Source organism: Oryctolagus cuniculus, chromosome 18, assembly GCF_964237555.1.
Source record: "Oryctolagus cuniculus chromosome 18, mOryCun1.1, whole genome shotgun sequence".
Taxonomy (NCBI): Eukaryota; Metazoa; Chordata; class Mammalia; order Lagomorpha; family Leporidae; genus Oryctolagus; species Oryctolagus cuniculus.
This window is the reverse complement of record NC_091449.1, coordinates 56025313-56044656: the sequence shown is the minus strand read 5'-3', so window position 1 is coordinate 56044656 and position 19344 is coordinate 56025313. Positions and strand designations below refer to the sequence as shown.

The window sequence follows — 19344 nt, the reverse complement described above, 5'->3', positions numbered from 1 at the left end:
TGCATGTTCTACAGTTACATGAGCAAAACCATTTATAGTAGTGTTATGCATAATAGTGAAATATTGGAAACAACCTATGTTTTCATCAATAGTACACAGAATAAATTGTATCCTGTAAGAGAATATCATAAATCAATAAAGATGATCTGCAGCTAGATCAACAGCAAAGATGAATTTTACACTACGTGTAGAGAAGTAACACACAATAGGAATACACATGAGGGTACCTCCCAAAGTTCATGGAAAATGGAATTAAAAGATAATGTACATTTTCCATGCATTTTTTAAATAAAACTCATGTGTTTCAATTTCTGCAAAGTTCAGACCAAGGTAAAACTGAACTATATTTTTAGGAATGCATATGAAATTCTAAAGCTATATAAGAAACCAAGAAGGATCAACATAAAAATCAGAATAGCCATCACCTCTGAGTAGTGGTCAGGGATATGATCGAAAAGCTTTCTTGGATACCCAGATTTTTTTTAAAGATTTATTTATTTCAGTTACACACAGAGAGAGGAGAGGCAGAGAGAGAGAGAACGAGAGAGAGAGGTCTTCCATCTACTGGTTCACTCCCCAGTTGGCCACAACAGCCAGAGCTGTGCCAATCCGAAGCCAGGAGCCAGGAGCTTCTTCCGGGTCTACCATGCAGGTGTAGGGGCCCAAGGACTTGGGCCATCTTCTACTGCTACCCCAGGACACAGCAGAGAGCTGGATTGGAAGTGGAACAGCTGGGAATTAAATCAGCACCCATATGGGATGCCAGCACTGCAGGTGGTGGCTTTCACTGCTACACCACAGCACTGGCCCCCGTGTTAGGAAAATGGTGAAGTTTTATCTATGGCGCGATCTATCCCCGGACACCATCCTAGGCTCTAGCCCCCACTGCCATTGCTGGAAGCCAGGTGGCCACATGGCCCAACCACCAGTGTTAAGCTCCACCCTCATCCTAATGGGATTCGCTGCTCCTGCTTCCCTGCCCGCCCCACCCTCAGGCAAAGTTTTAAAAGAAGCTATTCCTGACCACGTGGCTCTCTGCGCTCTCTGCCCTACTCTCCTCTGTCTTTCTCTCTTACTCTCTCCTTCTCTCTCTTTTTCCTTCTTCACCCCTTCCGTGCAGCCTGCTGGGTTTTCCCCAATAAACCTTTCCCTTACTGCTGCAGGACCCCAAAAGCAGTGTCCTTTTGTGACGACCCCAGAAACACAGACTCCAGACCAGACAATGCAAAAAAACAGGAGGCAGTTTTATTTCATTTGCGCAAATGGGCCCTCTACTTGCTGCTGCAAGCAGCGGAGCAAGAGAGAGGAGCCCGGAGCAGCTATCTCACACAGCTTTTAAGGGGCAAAACCACAAAATTAACATACCATAGGGTGGCGTAAGTTTATTGGGCAACTACAAGGGGAGGAGGTCGTCGAGGAGGAGGAGAAATGGGTGGCTACGTGCCCTACGTGTCTAAGCTTGGATAAGGGGAGGGGGTCCTTGAAGAGCAAAAAGGGGTGGCTACGTGCCCTACATGACTCGCGGTTTCTTTGTTAAGCCTGAACAAGCACAGGGGAGGGGGCTTATGTGCGTACCAGGATGTTCTGTCACCCTTATCTCTGGGTAGTAGCCCTTATCTCTGGGTAGTAGCTATCTACTTTCTCTGTGAACTCAGTTTACTCCCCATTTCCCAGGACTGTTTTATTAAGGCCATTTTATGGCGGCTCTCGGCCGCTCCTTTCACTGCGGTGTCTGGTGTGTTCTGTGGTGGACTTACATTGGTGCCGAAACCCAGGACCTTACACCCCTGATATCCACGTTTTAATCTTGGCTCAGGTGGTGGTTATACCCGTGTTCCCTTTATATATTAAATGTGACATATATGTTTCACACACTTATATGCATGTTATACTTAACAACGAAAAATTCCAAGGAAAGTTTACTTTAAAAATTAAACATTTGTTAAAACTTATTAGTCACTCCAAAAATTTTTTCCGAAGGTAGACTTAGCTCAGGATCATGCAGAGATTCTGATACGGTAGGTCCTGAGCATTGGTATTTTCAAATAGGTACCCTGGTTTGGGAAGCCCTGGCCAAGTCCAGACTCCATGAGAACCTAAGGCAATTAGCCTAAGAGTGGGCTGTGGCAGAACCCAAGCGGCCACTGCCTATTAATCCCCAGCCCAAGGTTCTTTCTACTGTGCCCATGCAGACTGGACACCTTTGCCTTTTGACTGAAGTCTTGTCCTACATTTTACAGGCTTAGAAATCTCGCACGTGGTAGCTTTGGGATCCCCAAGGAGGGAAGGCCTACACTTCCGGGAATGGAGAGGCCTACTTCAGGGGAAGAAAGTCCTTGTCAAGGTCCCTGCGGGTGCCTAAAGGTCAACCAATGAGGATCAGACCCGCCTCAACCTTTAACTCCCATGCCCTGAATCTATAAAAGGAGCTCTCCCAATCTCTGACGCGCCACTTCCCTGGCCCCCGCTCTGTTGCTCTGTTGGGACCAGGGAACCTCGCCCGGGAGCAGAACCCCAATAAAAGAGCCTGTGAATGAATCGATTTGTCTGCCTGGGAAGATCTGTTATGTGCCGGACACCTTACAGCACGGGAAACAATCACTGTAAGTTCCTATTGGAACAGTCCTTCTAAGTCTCCAGTTAAATGATGCTGTTCTTCTCTCAAACAACCAGCCAATAAATTACAAGTACAATATACAACTATTGCGAAGAACTATTTTCAACTGGCGAATCCACAGACTTACCCCCATTTGATGTCTCAGCCATGCTCCAGGTCGTCATTCAGACAAATTCAGGAATTCATGCTCAGCCACACTGACACAGCACACTCCAAAATGAGAAATCAGAGCAGGAAGCTCATTGTCCCTGACTCTAAATGTCTGTGCTAATTATCCAAATAAAAATTATCCAGCACCCCTATGTGAATTTCATTTCTGAGAAAAACAAACCAAAAACCCCCAAGAAATCCATGAGTGGTGACCGAAATACGAACTGGTTACATTTAATCACTCATTTTTAAAGGTCAGTGTCCTTTGTTGCAAATACAGTTCCCATACAGATGAGAAGTTGAACCTGCCCTATGGTGCTGAGCATAATTAGCCAGCTGCACCCTCATAATAAGGTGCAGATGGTTAATTGCACCAGCAAATAACTGCTTACTTGTGGGCACAAAAGCCCGCACCTAAAATCACTGAAGGGAAGCTTGGGCCTATTTATGATCATAAAGACAAAACACATCTCCATGGATTCATCTGTGAAGAGACCGCACAGTAGGCTCCAACTACACTGTTTTTAGGAAGAGCCATTCAAATGCTAAGGTGGAGTTCAAAGGTGGGGACCACTGGCCACAAAGCCACATTTCAACCGGTAAAATATTTCTCTGGGTGCTGAATACTTGTTGAAAGATCTCATCTAATTAATTTGTTGTCATAGGAATCCGCAGATAAGGTGATTTCCCTAGGCCCCAACGTGGAATCTTTATTCTTTTGATACAAAACTCTGAAAGAATTCTTTTCACAAGCAAATATGTCAACATTAGCTTTTTTGATAAGAAAAAGAAAAGAACTAATTTCCTTGTGCCCTTGAGGAATTCCATGCATTAGCTGAGCTCCCAGAATTTAGCAAGCCATATTAGATATAACCCAATGGTGGCTAGACATTAAACTAGAGATGCTAGTTTAAAACATATTTTACTAATCAATGTATGGCAAGAACAGGCTTTGGGGAGCAAGCAGAGAAGAGGTAACTACTTCATAAAACCCATGTTTGCAAGACCTCTGCCAGCTGCAGAACACTCAGTTTGGCAAGGAATCAAAGGCTGGGGAGCAGAACACATCTATTCGAATCTCCACAGAACCTTTCCGCGGAAGAACCCACTGGCTTCTGTGATTCTATTCAGTTTAATTGTATGTTGGGGAAGAGGGAAAGCTGCTTGCTATGGTTTTAATTGCTAAGAACACACTATCTTTTCCTGAACCATCTGTTTAATTGTAATTACAAAGGGCGATGTAAAAACACAGATGATTAACAAGTGCAGAATTCTCTACCACTAACAGTTTTAACATCATGAGCCATACTGCGAAAGAGTATGTTGCCTTTTCCCTCTCTGCAATATTTCATGGTTTAGCAACTGACAACCTACTATTCATTACTGAACCTCACTCTGGCAGAGCTGAAGTTATTCATTAATATTCTTAGATTACATCCCCCTGTTATTCCTTTTTATTAAACCTTAATTCCCTCTGAGAGTGAAAGGGATTATATCAGAAATGAAATACATGCAGGCCCTTTTTTCTCCCCACTTCCCACCGAAATCTTTGGGGTTTCATATAATATACGACATTACGTACAATTAATTATGCAGCACATTCCAAAGCATTGCAAGACTAATTTTTGGCTCTCCTACACACAAATTTCTGCCTTTCTGGTTTTGAAATATGCTTACTACACTGTTATTATTTTAAAAGCTACCACTATTGGTAATTGTCTTCAGGCATGAATAAAAATAGCTTAACTTTGAAATTTATTTTAATTAGGGATTTTTCAAAGCCACTGTTGTAAACTTGGGTGGATTGTTTATAATAAAAAGCAAGCACCAATAGCATAGCTGTATGGAACATAGAATTAGACGAAGTTGTTTAACTTGGGTTTACAATAGCAGTTTAAAGAAATAAAAGCAGACACAGATGCAGTCAGATCATAATGTTATGAGAGCAACCTTACAGTGAAGACACTTGAGATTGCTTACTAAAGCAAGGAGATGCCATTTGCAAACAAGAAGATACAGAGGATGTATGAATTGCCAGTGAAACTATGAAAGATCTCTGTTTTAGTCGTTTCCCACTAATTAAAAAAAATCAATTTTTTGGTGTTCATCTGAAGATGAAGATCACCACGTTAACAACAGCGTACACTTCTGACAAGCCTTTCAATCAAGCACAGAACATTTTTGCCAAGTCCCCTCTTCCTTCCCACCACCACAAGGGATAAACAGGACCCTGAAAAAAAAAAAAAAAAGACAACTAAAGCACCTCAAATCCTCAAAGAAATGAAAAAGATGACCTGCATAGGTTTTCAAATTAAATTGCATAAGAAGTATTTTTGCAATATGTCAATTGCACACTTATCTGCTGTCCAGCCTGAAGTCCTCCCAGCCAGGATCCTACCATTGTTTTTGCCTCATTTCAAACCCCCCATCCCCCTACCGCCCGAAAGGCAATTGGTATGAAGAACAGCCAAATGCTAAGTGCCTCTGCACTGTTAATGAGGAAATAGATCTTGGAAGAAATTATCTGAGAGGAAAAGTTTGCCCTCCAGAAAGGGCTGTGTTTTCACATTTAATGACGGACACTGTAAGGGAGCTTATTACGGTCCATTGCGTTCTGAAATGAGCTCATATCAAACCAGTGATCTTTAACCTTTGTGGGCCAAGAGCCGCTGGGAATCAGGAAGGCTCTGAACGTGATGCCCCACGACGAGCATAAACATCAACTCAGAAGCTGCGCACCCCCAGGGTCAAGAATCCCTGCTTCACACGGGTCCCTAATGTATACCAATTAAAACAGGGTTTCGATACCAACAGCCTCTGTGGGTTTCTTCCAAACCTGATGAGAGTTTTCATGTTCTAATTGTTTTTGCTGCTGAAGTGGAGAAACATTCTGAAAACTATTCTTGAAGTCTGTGAAACTACAGCTCTAATTAATCAGGGCCAGTAACTTCCCCCTACTTTGCAACTCCATGAATCCTTCTCACACACAAGCCACAGGTGTTGTTCTTTTAATAACTCGAACTTTGCTTCATATGCAAGATATGAAATGCATCAATACCTTACAAATATTATTTTTCTCAAGTTCTTCAGACATTTATTATCACATCTTTAATATACAATAAAATAATTATGTCCATTTTATATAAAAAAACTTAACTCCCTAGTTTGAACATAACATACTCTTCAACTGGCATTAGCTAAACATGAATTTTTCCATCTTCTTCATACACGTAAACCTATGCAAATGCCAATATGTCCAAACTTCACAGAAGACTTGCTCTGATGCTCTCAATAAATAAAGCAAGATACAAATCATTCAGAGTGGGTACCTCCGTGGAATGGGATTGGATGAGGAGAAAGGGAGGAGGGGCTTGCCAGGTTTAAATTTCTAAGGCATTTGGCTTTATTTTTACAAGGAATGGGTAAGCTATTATGCCAAAAACTAAGATCAAAAGGTAATACATTATTTCTTGATGTAAGCTTAGTGGAACCAAACCTCCCAGTGAAATCAATAAAAAATACTGATTAAAATATTTTCAAGACCAGACAGAATTAACTGGCTGACATTTAATTGAAAGCAGGAACCAAGAGAGGTGAGTGTAGCACTGAAATGGAGTTTTGTATGAGATCACTCCCTAGACAAGGACTGTGAGCTCTCTGTGGCTACCTCGCAGGGCTTGGGGGACGGGTCCAGGACCCACTCAAAGTTGGGGGGGGGCAGTGACAGGAGACTCCCCACTTCCTGTTAAGATTGGACCAAAAATAAACCCTTTCTGTTTCCTCATCCCCAGCTAAATGCAGGGGAAGTTTCCTCCCCCGTGAACACAGAAGGGGAGTAAAAAGCCAAAAACCCCTGAGAGGTGTGAATCACAAGCCAGCTCTAATAAATGTGCAGCCAGAATCCCCATCAGCTTGGAGCTCCAAATGCCTGACGGTGCGCTTCCACCTCACAGTGATCCCCCAGGCACCGGGCAGAGACAAATGCAAATCCTCCTTCATCTTAGTCCTCAAAGAACTCACCATAAGCAATTTTCCAAGAAAGAAAATAAACGGCTCACAATCAAAATAAACAAGTACACTAAGAGAGTGGGAAAATCACCCTAAAAAAAAAAAAAAGCAAAAACATGTAGAAAAAGAAATTCAAGAAGCAAAATTAAATTATAATTAAAACTCAACAAACAGGCCTTGTAACTTTCAAAGTAAACTATATACATAAAAAAAAACCTTGAAGTTCTGAAGTAGGGGAAAAGGCAACTTACATATAATTAGTGAAAATAACCTTCAAAAATAACAGCAAAGTGGAGTTTCTCAAACAAAAGCTGAAAGCATTTGTTGCAGGTATACCTACACAACAAGGAACACAAAAGTTCTTCAAGGCTTAAAAAATGGCTGACCATATCCTGAACTGCAAAACAAATCTTAACAAATTTAAGAGAACAGAAATCAGGTATCCTCATTGGTCAAAACAGAACTAAGCTAGATATCAAAAATAAATAAATAAATAAATAAATAAATAAAAGAATTCTCCAAATTATGCTGAATTTAAAAACACAGTTCTAAACAACTTATTAATAAAAAAGGAAGTTACAGGGGAAATTAGAAAATATGCTGAAGGAATATAAAAATGCAACATATATCATGTGTGGGGTGCAGACAGAGCATGCTCAGAAGGGAATCCAAGGGGGCTTCAAAAAGTGTATGGAAAAACAGAATCAAATAGAAGTATGGACAATTACTTCTCAACATGAGCTTCGCTAAGTTCCAGATACTTAGGTGGTGATGTCAGGTACTTAGTCCATCTATAAAGAGCTACGACTCCTGTGAATTTAGCCACAGCAACGCAGCCATTTTTATGGTATTAACAGAATAAAAATGGGTGCCCTTAAAAGATTCTTATTTTTTTTAGATTAGGAAACAAAAGAAGTCAGAACTCAAAAGACTTCCAGGTGGATACCTAATGATGTCCACTGAGAATGTCTCAGCAGGTTGCCCTTGCCTGGGGAGAGGAATGAGCTGGGGGACTCTGGAGCGAGGCTTTCCCTGGAGTTTTGCTGCAAAATCTTTGTGTTTTTTTCTCAGAACAGTCTTGTTTTAGGCAGTTGCTATTGACCCTCCAGGAAGCTAACAAGCAAACTGAGTTGACTATCCCAAAAACTGTTGCCACAACTCCTGCTCTTGACCAATCTGCTTTTTCTTTGACTGCCTCACTTCCACGTCTTGGTAGCCATGGCTTTCCACTGTGCACTGTCTTTAGGATCAAACTAGTAAAGCCGTGTCTCATCCTGTGTTAGGATCCTTTGAAGAAATGCTTCAAGATCTTGATCGCATTTGTCTAAAATTCCCATTGAAAACTTTATCCTGTCTGCAGCTGATCTGGGTGCAACAGTTTTCAGGGCAGTCTGCTCCACTTTAATTTTTCGGTCGGACTTACATAAGCATAACCAACTAAGCTGTCCAGAGCGTTGGCTGCTCTTTCTGCTAGTAATCACTGGTCCTCTTCAATCCCTGCATGAACATGATTACTTTCCCCTCACAAGTTGATCTGGATCCTCTGCCCCTGTGGGGTTCATCTTCAACATTGTCTCTTTTCTTCTTGAAACGGGGTATCCATTTGTGAACTGATGGTTTCTTTAGGGGAATTTCCCCCATAAACTTTTAATAAAGCATCAATGGTTTCACTATTCTTCTACCCAAGCTTCAGAAGAATTAGATGTCCACTCCTGCTTTAATTTTAGCAGAATTCATGTTGCTCTGAGAGGTTGTTTCCAAACTTGTTTTTTATTTATTTGAAAGAGCTACAGAGAGAGAGGTCTTCCACCCACTGGTTCACTCCCCAGATGGCCACAATGGCTGGAGCTGCGCCAATCCAAAACCAGGAGCCAGGAGCTTCCTCCGGGTCTCCCACGTGGGTGAAGGGGCCATCTTCTACTGCTTTCCCAGGCCATAGCAGAGAGCTGGTTCGGAAGAGAAACAGCCGGGACTAGAAACGGCACCCATGTGAGATGCCAGCGCTTCAGGCCCAGGCTTTAATCCACTGCGCCAGTGCCGGCCCTTCCAAACTTATTTTTTCTTAGCGCCTCAAAGTACATACCATTCAGACATATTATGAAAAGTTAGTTTAAGTTTACTTTCATCCAAAAACATGAAATCCATGCAGATTCTTTTCATAAGCCATGTATTCCCTGAGTTTTTTAAGATCCATAGCATTTACCATTAAAATCTTTACAATAAAGAGGTAATAATTTCATATTCCCCAGAACAGCAGCATTTCAGTAAAGAGGGCTAAACAACCGGGGATCCAATGCAAGTAACCAAGATTCCCCTACCATCTATACCATCTATAAAAATTAATTCCAGCTGATTGAATATCTTTTCTTCTAAAATATTTATTTATTTATTTATTTGAAAGGCAGAGTTACAGAGAGGCAGAGGCAGGGAGGGAGAGGGAGGTCTTCCACCTGCTGGTTCACTCCCTAATGGCCACAGTGGCCAGAGCTGTGCCAATCTGAAGCCAGGAGCCAGGAGTTTCTTCCGGGTTTCCTACACGGGTGAAGGGGCCCAAAGACTTGGGCCATCTTCTGCTGCCCACATGGAATGCCAGCACTGCAGGCAGCAGCTTTACCTGCTATGCCACAGTGCTTGCCTTGAATAAATATCTTAATGTGGATGATAAGCGATACTATTTTCAAAGAAAAGATAAAAAAAAAAAAAAAAACCCTTGTGAACTTGGAGTTCTGCAAGGATTTTTAAAGAAACCATAAGAAGTGCTAATCCTGGAGGGGAAAATAAAAATAAATCTGACTTAATTAGGATCGGTTACCTCTGATCCCATTAGCTGTGTTAGCTAAACATCACCTGCAAATAGAAAACTGAACAAAATATAGAAATAATTTTAATAAAGACTTTCTTTAATAAACAAAAGAATGAGATTGCCAGATCTGGCTACATGAAAATTTAAAACTTTTCCTAAAAAAATAATGCCATTAATATAGTTTAAAAACTGTGAGTGTTACAAACCCTCTCCCACTTGCCGTAAAGGATCTAATTCGAGAAAATGCTACACACTTCCTCCCACTTGTTATCAAAGGGCCAGCTGAGTCTAAGCAAAGCGGTACTGAGTTAGAAACTGGGTTGGATCCCCACCAGCCACAAAGGCCTAGTCACATACCTAAGACAGTTGCGTGCCTCCCAAAATTGCCTGCAAGTTATGATTTACTAGTTCCTGTATCATAAAACCATCTTACCTTGCAGTTGGGATTCGTTAATCCCTGAGGGCCTAAAATGACAGTGCTGCTCCCCCCATCTGCCTGATTACCGCCTTGCTAATTTAGGGTGTAAAAGTAGGAGAAGACAAAGGATCTGGACTTGACTCTGAGTCTAATCAAGCTGGCATACATAAATAAACCATGCCTTTCCTCCCGAAGCCTCCTCGAGTGCCATTTGGTTTCTTCGGTCTTTTGTCCCTAACATGAGCATTAAACATTTACAGAATTATACAAAATCTTCCAAAATATAGGAGACATATTCATAAAATGAGCCTAACACCCAAAATAGAAAAGATATTACTGGAAAAGTAAGACTACAGATCAATATCCCTCATGAATACATTTATAAAAATCCTTATCAAAATGTTAGCAAATGTAACCCAACAATATATGAAACAGTATTACATGGTGACCAGGGAGTACTTACTGGAAAAGAAACACATAAAATAGGCTCAGCATTCAAAAACACAACCTACATAATCTGTCAGATCAACACACAGGAAAAGAAAAATCACATGATCCTCTTCATGCATGCAGAAAAAGAATTTGAAAATATTTAACATCTACTCATGAATAAACTCCCCCAGAAAACTGGTAAAGTTGATCAACTTCATCAAACTAATACAGAATATCCATGAGAAACCTAATATAATGTCATACTTAACAATGCAAGATGGAACGTTTTCCCCTAAGGTTGAGAGCAAGGTATGGATGTCCACTCTCAATTTCTAGTAAGCACTGTATTGGAGGTCTTAAGGAAGGGAGGAAAAGAGGAAGGGAAGAGCAGACATCTGAGGAAAAAAAAAAAAAAACAAAACAAAAAAAAAAACCAGGACTGTCTTTATGTGCAGACATGTTTATCTGTCTAGACAATATGAAAAAGCTACCAAAATAAAAGTGACTGAGACAAAGTGAATATGGCAAGGTGTGACATACAAGGTCAGAAGACAAAAATTACCTGCACTTTTACAAACAGTACTAGCAATGCGTAACTGAAATCTGAAAATTTAAAAGCAATACCGTACCCTCGGGGCCAACACTATGGCATGGCAGGTAAAGCCACCTCCTGCAGTGCCGGCATCCCATATGGGCACCGGTTCGCATCCCAGCTGCTCCACTTCCGATCCAGCTCTCTGCTATGGCCTGGGAAAGCAGAAGATGGTCAAGTGCTTGGGCCTCTGCACCTGTGTGGGAGACCCAGAAGAAGCTCCTGGCTTCGGATTGGCACAGCTCTGGCCCTTGCGGCCATTTGGGGAGTGAACCAGAGGACAGAAGACCTCTTTCTCCCTCTCTCCCTCTCTGCAACTCTGCCTTTCAAATAAATAAATAAATATTTTTTAAAACATACCATACCCAATAGCATAAAAACAAAAACTTGCATACAGAGCTAATAACACATCTGCAAAATCTGCATGCTGAAAACTACAACACATTATTGAGAGGCATCAAAGAAACTCTAAATAAAAGGAAATGTACTGTGTATCTGAATTGGAAGATTCAATGTTGTAAAGCAATCAATTTTCCCCAAACTAATCTACAAGTCAACACAATCCAATCAAAATCCCAGCAGGGTATATATATATATGGGTGTGGGTGTGTGTATATATACACACACCCATACCCATATATATATATATGCAACTTAACTCTAAACTTTTTATGGAAAGATAAAGAAATCAAAATAGTCAAATCAATTGTGAAAAATAAGCAGCAGAACAACTCAAATTACTTGACTTTGAAACTCTCCAAAAAGCTACAGAAGTCAAGACACTGCTTTGTCGTTGCAGTGACTGTCAGTTCATCTGAGGAGAAAAATTTTATCACTGAAATTATTGGGGACTAATTTATTCCACTGCTAAACCAGAACCAGACAAAACTGATTTTTGTACAACACTGTCAATTGACTGGACAAAAGTTTCAGGTAATTTGGTGGAAAGAGGAGATGTCCTTAAACAAATGGAACTGGAACAAAACAACACTATAGGAAAAAAATTATACCTCCACCATTGCCTCACAATACACAAAAAGTTACTTAAATTCGTTATTGACCTAAAGCTAAAACTATGAAACTTCCAGAAGAAAATGTAAGAGAAAATTCTGTTACCTTGTGTTTAGCCAAAACAAAGCAATTTATCATTTTCTAATACATAAGCATATTCTTACAAATCATTAAGAAAACAACTGAATAAGACATATGCAAGATACACGAAGAGCGGGGCTGGCGCTGTGGTGTAGCGGGTAGAGTCACTATCTGCAGCACTGGCATCCCATATGGACACTGGTTCGAGTCCTGACTCTTCCAATTCCGATCCAGCTCTCTGCTATGGCCTGGGAAAGCAGAAGATGGCCCAAGTCCTTGGGGCCCTGCACCTGCTGAGAGACCTGGAAAAGACTCCTGGCTCCGGATTGGCACAGCTCCAGTCATTGCAGTCATCTGGGGTGTGAACCAGCAGATAGAAGCCCTCTCCCTCTCCCCTCCCCCCACCCCACACCTCTGAAAAAGTTTCCCAGTTTCTTGTAAAGTTAAACGCACACTTACCATAGAGTCTAACCACTCCACTTCCTGGTATTTATTTAAAAATACTCAAATGAGGGGTTGGCACTGTGGCATGGAAGTCAAGCTGCCACCTGCAGTGCCAGCATCCCATATGGATGCCAGTTCGAGTCCTGGCTGCTCCACTTCCAGCTCCCTGCTAATATGGGAAAGTAGGGGAAGACGACCCAAGTGCTTGGGACCCTGCACCCACATGAGACACCCAGATGAAGCTCCTGTCTCCTGGCTTCAGCATGGCCCAGCCCTGGACATTGGGGCCATCTGGGGAGTGAACCAGGAGATGGAAGATCTGTCTCTATCTCTCCTTATCTCTCTGTGCCTCTGTCTTTCAAAGAAATAAATAAGTATTAAAAATAAATACTCAAAGTGGGCGAGGGTACCACTACAGTGCAGCAGGTTAAGCCCCTACCTACAACTCCAGCATTGCATATGAACACCACTTGGAGTCCTGGCTGATCCACTTCTGACCCAGTCCCCAGCTAATGTGTCCAGGAAAGCAGTGAAAGATGACTCAATGCTTGGACATCTGCCACCCACAGGGAAGACCTGCATGGAAGTGCAGCTCCTGCCTCTTGCCTGGCCTCAGCCCGGCCTTTTGCAGACACTGAGGGAGTGAACCAGCGGATGAAAGAACTGTGTCTCTCCCTTTCTCTCCCTCCTCTGTCACTCTTCTTTTCAAATAAAAAAATTTAATGTGTTGAAACAAAGACCTGTATGTGATTGTTTTAGCAGTTTTATTCACTCATAATCACAAAAATACTGGAAGCAACACCAATGCTCATTAATTTGTGAAACACCCACTGAAATGGAATAGTATTCAGCAGTAAAAAGGAATGTACTGCTGTTACATGCAATAACATGGGTAAATCTCAAAAGCAATACTAAATAAGCAAGGCAGACAAAACGTACTGCATATTCTACGATGCCATTTATATAACACTCTGGAAAACATTCTCAGAGTCAAAAAACAGATCACTGGTTGTTGTGAGCTGAGGGTAGCAAAAAGGGGTTGACCACAACCAGATACAAGAAAACTTTCTGAGCTAATGGAATCGTTCTATATATTTACTGTGGGGATGGTTATATGATTATGTACTTTTCAAAATCATATAAAAGGGGTGAATTTTACTGTCTCTATAGTATATATCAACAAACCTGACATGCTAAAAATACTTAAGAAATTCTCAGAGAATTTGAATTATTTCTCAGTATAGCATATAAAGTAGCACTATCCAGTACAGTAATCCTGTAAGTCAGTAAGCAAAGGACAGCTAAATTTAAAAGTGGGCAAAGAGGAATACAGGCAATTCACAGAGATGTGATTATAAATAGCCGATAATCACAAGCTGCTTCACCTGGCTATTAAACAGGAAAAAGTAATTTAATAACAAAGAGATGGCCGGTCGCCGCGGCTCACTAGACTAATCCTTTGCCTGCAGTGAACCCCCGGTTCTAGTCCCAGTAGCTCCTCTTCCAGTCCAGCTCTCTGCTGTGGCCCGGGAGGGCAGTGGAGGATGGCCCAAGTGCTTGGGCCCTGCACCCTCATGGGAGACCAGGAGAAGCACCTGGCTCCTGGCTTCGGATCAGCCCGGTGCGCCGGCAGTAGCGGCCATTTTGGGGGGGGGCAACAACAGAAGGAAGACCTCTCTCTCTGTCTAACTCTGCCTGTCAAAAATAAATAAATAACAAAGAATAACCACTATTTTCCCACTAGAAAGACAAAAAAGATTTTACAAGATGGATAGTACAAAGTACTGATGAGCATGCAGAGAAAGCTAAACTTCTACAATAAGACCCCAAAAAAGCTGCATTATTGAGGAAGACGGAGTTTCAACTATATTATATATACCAACTAAGTCAGAAGACAGATATGCTTCTTCTACGTAGTTTAGAGATGATTTTTGCCATTCCTGTCAGAATGAGGCGAGATGGTGCAGAATACGCAGGTGAGCTGTGAGTGCCAGGACCACCAGGGAGCCTGGAGAAGCCACGGGACACAAGCAGGAACCAAGGATTCCGCCGCCCCCAGCCGTGAGGACCTCCTCAACAATCCCAAGGAAAAACCCACGTGAGAAATGAGGGTCAGGGCAAGACTTAGACAGGCAAAGGTGGAACAGGACTGACTGATGGAGCCTTCTACTAACTGCTGGTGACAAATGGAACCGTCTGGGAATTCAACTTGATGAAATAGGCATAGGTATTCCAAGAAGTAAAGTTTTTCAGTGGTTCAATTTCTGGAATGGGTTGTTCCTGGATACTGTATGGGACTTTTGCAGAACATTGTTGACCTTGTACAACGTGAACCTTAAGTAAGCACTGATTTTTAAACCTAACTCAGAGTTAAACGTACCTCTACCATATTAGCTCATCAGGGACACGGATCCTGTGTTAACAATATTCTTCCCCGCCAAACACCTGGGGAAGCACCAGACCTGAGGTAGGACCTCAGTTTAAGGAGTAAAGCCCAGCATAATGGTAAAAAGTTGACCTTTTAAAATATTAAGATATTTATCTTGATAAAAATAATTTTGAAATGCATACGTAGTTTTTCCGTAATGCATCTTCCACGAACGCTTCCAAGACCCTGGGTACACGCGTTCTGAAGGAAAAGATCAAGGCCCCGTAGGGGCGGGACCCCCGTGCTACACGGGCGCGCGCACACACTCACAGGACAGGGCAGGACCCCCGCGCCACACGGGCGCGCACACACACTCACACAGGACAGGGCAGGACCCCCGCGCCACACGGGCGCGCACACACACTCACACAGGACAGGGCAGGACCCCCGCGCCACAGGGGCGCGCACACACACTCACACAGGACAGGGCGCCGTCTGCAGCCTGCACGGGCCGAACCCCACACACGGCCGCCCGTTCCCGGGACCAGGGGCCACGGAGCCCCGATGCTCGCGGTAACTGCTCAGGCCCCGCGCCGCGCCGCGCTGAGAGGAGCCCGCGCACGCCCGGGGCATGCGTTTCCCACTCTGTCACCTGGAAGGCGCGGGGAGGGGGCGTGGCAGCCATTTTCCCGCTGAGGACACACGGAAGATGATTCCCCCGCGGCCTCAGGCGGCACCTAGGCCTTCCGTCCTGCGGGCGGCCGCCGGCCCCTGCCCACCTGCCTGGCTGAGGAAGGGACACCCAGGGTCACGTGGCCTTTATGGCCGCGAGGAAGGGACCAGAGAAATGGCAAGCGGTCTGGAAAGTGTGAGGAGCCCCTGGGGCGCAGAGCCGGGAGGGAAGGTGGCGCCCCTCCCCGTGCCCCCCGCTTCCATACTGACCCCGGGATCTCTGAGAGGACCTCCGACCCCGGCGCACCCCGGCTCCCGCCTCAATTCCACACTCCCTTCCCTGAGGGGACCCCGCCTCCGACCCGCTCACCCCGCTGCAAGCCGCTGGGTCTCCGGCCGGCGGCGTCCAGTGCCGTTGCTATCCGTTGCCACGGTAACCACGGGGCGCCGCACAGCGAAGCAAGCCGCGCGATGATTGGAGAAGACGAGCGTCCTTAGCAACCGCCAGACAGCGCTACGGAGCGCGGGAGAATTTGGTTTCTAGGGACGCCTGGGACACTCCTCCCCAAAGTTATCCTTTACCAGGCACCTGCCCTAGTTCTTTAAAGATGTTCCGATGTAATACATAAATATAAATAAATGATAAATAAATATTAATAAAAATTTTACCTCAGAAACTAGAAAAGAAAAAGGGAAAGGAAGCAAGAAGGGAGGTTGTGAGAATTATTGTTAGAATTTTATCTATGAACTACATTGAATCCGTTTTCTTTGTATTAACGTCACACTAACATGGAAAGATAAAGTATCAGGTGATACTGTAAGAAAAATCATTTTGTAAAGGTGCTTCGAGCATTACCTCTTTGAGCCCCCACTCCCCCTGGTGCTGTACGAGGTGGTGGGATCTGCATTTCTACAGGAATTTTTAAACTGAGGTCCTCTGACCGCTGCGGGAGATCCATGAGCTCCGTTAAGTTAAACGCAAGAGATAACGTCCATTTACTCGGCGAGATGGTCCACAGCTGCAGAGTCTCAAAGCCGATGAAGCCACAACCAAGGGTGCCCGACGCAACCTAACCCAGGGCAACACCCGTCTTCCTTCTCAGCCACTGAGCTCCCTCCCAGCCCTCACACCTGCGACTTCGCCCAAAGGACACACCAGCTCCTGACCCTCCTTTGTTGGCTGGTGTAATAAATCCCTTCTGGCCCCTAATGACGAGTCACTGTCGTAGAGGCATCTTCCTAGGCACTGAGCAATAGAAATGGTCCAGTCTCTAGCTCCTTAGCACCCTACGGCTACCAGGTCATTTTCAGACTGTGAGGGATGGAGGAGCGTTGTAATTGTAGACAGGGCTGTCAGCGACAGCCTCTTAAAGGAGATGGCACGGGAAGTGAGACAGAAGACGACACCAGCTGAGGAAGAGCCCGGGAGAGAGCAGTACAGGCAAAGGACACAAAGTCCACGGCAGACTAAATGGGGCGTGTTTGCCATAACGAGAGGCCACTGTGCCTGCAACCAGCAGGGCTGTGGCAAGAGTTCATCAAATGCCTGCACCTGGCTCCTCCCGGAATGTCTCATTCCCCATGCAGCCCCGCTCTCTCCCCCCCTATACAGCCCATCACATCACCCCACTGACTTCTTTCACGTCCTTGTGACTTTTTATGGTCTGTGAACTCCATGAGCACAGAGGCTAGGTCTACTTCATGTTACCCTTGCCATCTAAAATAGTTACTGGCCCACTATGGATACTCAATTAGTACTTACTGACTCCATGCATCACCATATGGAGACAAAACGGTGGACCACACAAACACCTCTGTCTTCATGAAGCTTAAACACTTGTGCAATAAATGAGTCACTAAGTGGGCAACTACTTGTGTGCAGAACTGAATGATTCTGACTATACCTGATACAGGATTCAGTGTTATTTCAATAATTCCCTTGAAAATTTCTTAATTTTTTAAAATGATGTTTCACAAGTATTTGATGCCTGCTGTATGTCAATGAGATCATAGCAAAGAACAAAGACAGATGCCAACTTTGCCTATGAACTTAGTGAGCGGCCATGCTGTCCACTACTGCTGTCACGTCGCTGGAGTCATCGAGCACTTGAATAAGAAGTGTAAGTTCTGGATTTCAATGACTCAGTGTAAAACATTTTAGTAATTTTTTAAGAATAGATATCATGTTGAAGTGAATGTTTTCGATACCTTGGGCCAAATAAGAGCTATTACTAAAAGTAATTTTACCTGATTTTTCTTCATTTCAGTCTGGCTGTTAGTTAAATTACCTCGGTGCTTTGTGTTATATATTTCTTTTGGATGATGCTGATCTAATGGAAACAATATTAGTTAGATAAACAAACGAAATCTAGTTACCGATGTTTAAATAGACATTTTAGCTGTGGGATGATAAACAGAAAATTTCAAATAGCTGAAGTAGACCGAGAATTTACAAAAAAAAAAAAAAAAGCAATTCTTGAACCTTTTGATGATTGTGTGTCTGAGTCAGGTGTAGGTAGTTATAGGGAATTTTCTTTAAAGACAGCTGAACTGTGAATTACACCTCCAAATTCCTGGTCAAAGCAGAGATTGAGGAGGTCACTCTGAGTTTAACATGTGATCCACAATTCAGATGGAGCAATGGGCATGTGTCTGGATTTCACCCGGAAACTTTAAAGGACAAGAAACGGGTCCACAGGTAGACAGACAGTGGAGCAACAGGACTGCTTGTTGGGAACAACCTACCTTCTTCCTGCAGGATTAACCAAGGTAAAAGCTGTGTATACGTATCCTATGGAACACTTGTGGGCCACTCAAGAGATATTGTTGGTGGTCACTTTAGGTCTTTTCTGAGACAGACATTCAGTGGTACAAAGAGACCTCAGCAAAGGGGAGTTGAGTGGTTCAACGTGAATTTTGGGACACATCCAGACCTTAATGAACCTGAATGGCCAATGCCGCGATGGTAACAGCTGGGGCTGTAAGGGGTCATGAAGTCCTGAGGGCTCCCCCTGCTTTACTGGGAATAAGTACCCTTATGCAGGAGCTTCACAGAAGGGGTCCACCCTCTTGCCCTTTCTCCTTCTGCAATGTAAGTACACAGCACTCCTCCCCTCCAGGGACACAGTATCTAGGATATGGTCTTGGACGCAGAGACTTGACCCTCACCAGACAAGTACCTTGCCTGTGCCTTGATCTTAGAATTCTCAGTCTCCAGATCTGTGAGAAATAAATTTCTGGTCTTTATAAAGTTCCCAGTCTCTTCTATTTTGTTATAGCAGCATAAACCAGTTAAGACACAAACATTCTCAGGTTCTGAAGGACTAAGGAGCAGCAAAGGACCAAGCAAAAGAGAGGTGCATTTGACTCTGTTCAGAGAGCTTCAGGCATGGCTTCCTAGTGCTCAGACAAGCACCGACTTTCTCACTGCCTTTTCCTCCTTCCCTCTCACCCACCAACCCAAGAGGGGCCAGAAAACAGTTTCCCAGCTAAGGGTGTAGGTGTAGGGACATCAACAAACCTGAAGAAAAGACAACAGAAAAAAGAAGGGGACTCTGCTTCCATTCCCCGACTAGGCTTCCTGCCTGCCGCAGACCCAAGCTGATAAAGGAGAAACCACAGCCTTAAAGTAAAAGGATTACTAATCAGTTCAAGGTTACTAACCTTAAATTGAGAGCTTTAATAACCTATCTTGCATAGAACATTTGAACAATGTTGTGACACCTAACAGGGGCCATAAACGTCTTGG

General features: G+C 43.6%; 1 protein-coding gene across 6 annotated transcripts in view; it reads right to left on the bottom strand.

The window, feature by feature from the left end:
- Nucleotides 1-16044, bottom strand: part of HYDIN (HYDIN axonemal central pair apparatus protein) — a 421089-nt gene extending 405045 nt beyond the window's left edge. For 4 of the 6 annotated variants that reach the window (XR_011384090.1, XM_051847253.2, XM_070062720.1 and 1 more), the window contains exon 1: nucleotides 15967-16040. The gene's annotated coding sequence lies outside the window, so the exon portion shown is untranslated. Of the gene's footprint in view, nucleotides 1-15966 lie in introns of all 6 variants that reach the window. The other 2 variants (XM_051847256.2, XM_051847259.2) reach the window with 2 other exon arrangements.
- Nucleotides 16045-19344: the final 3300 nt, after the last annotated feature.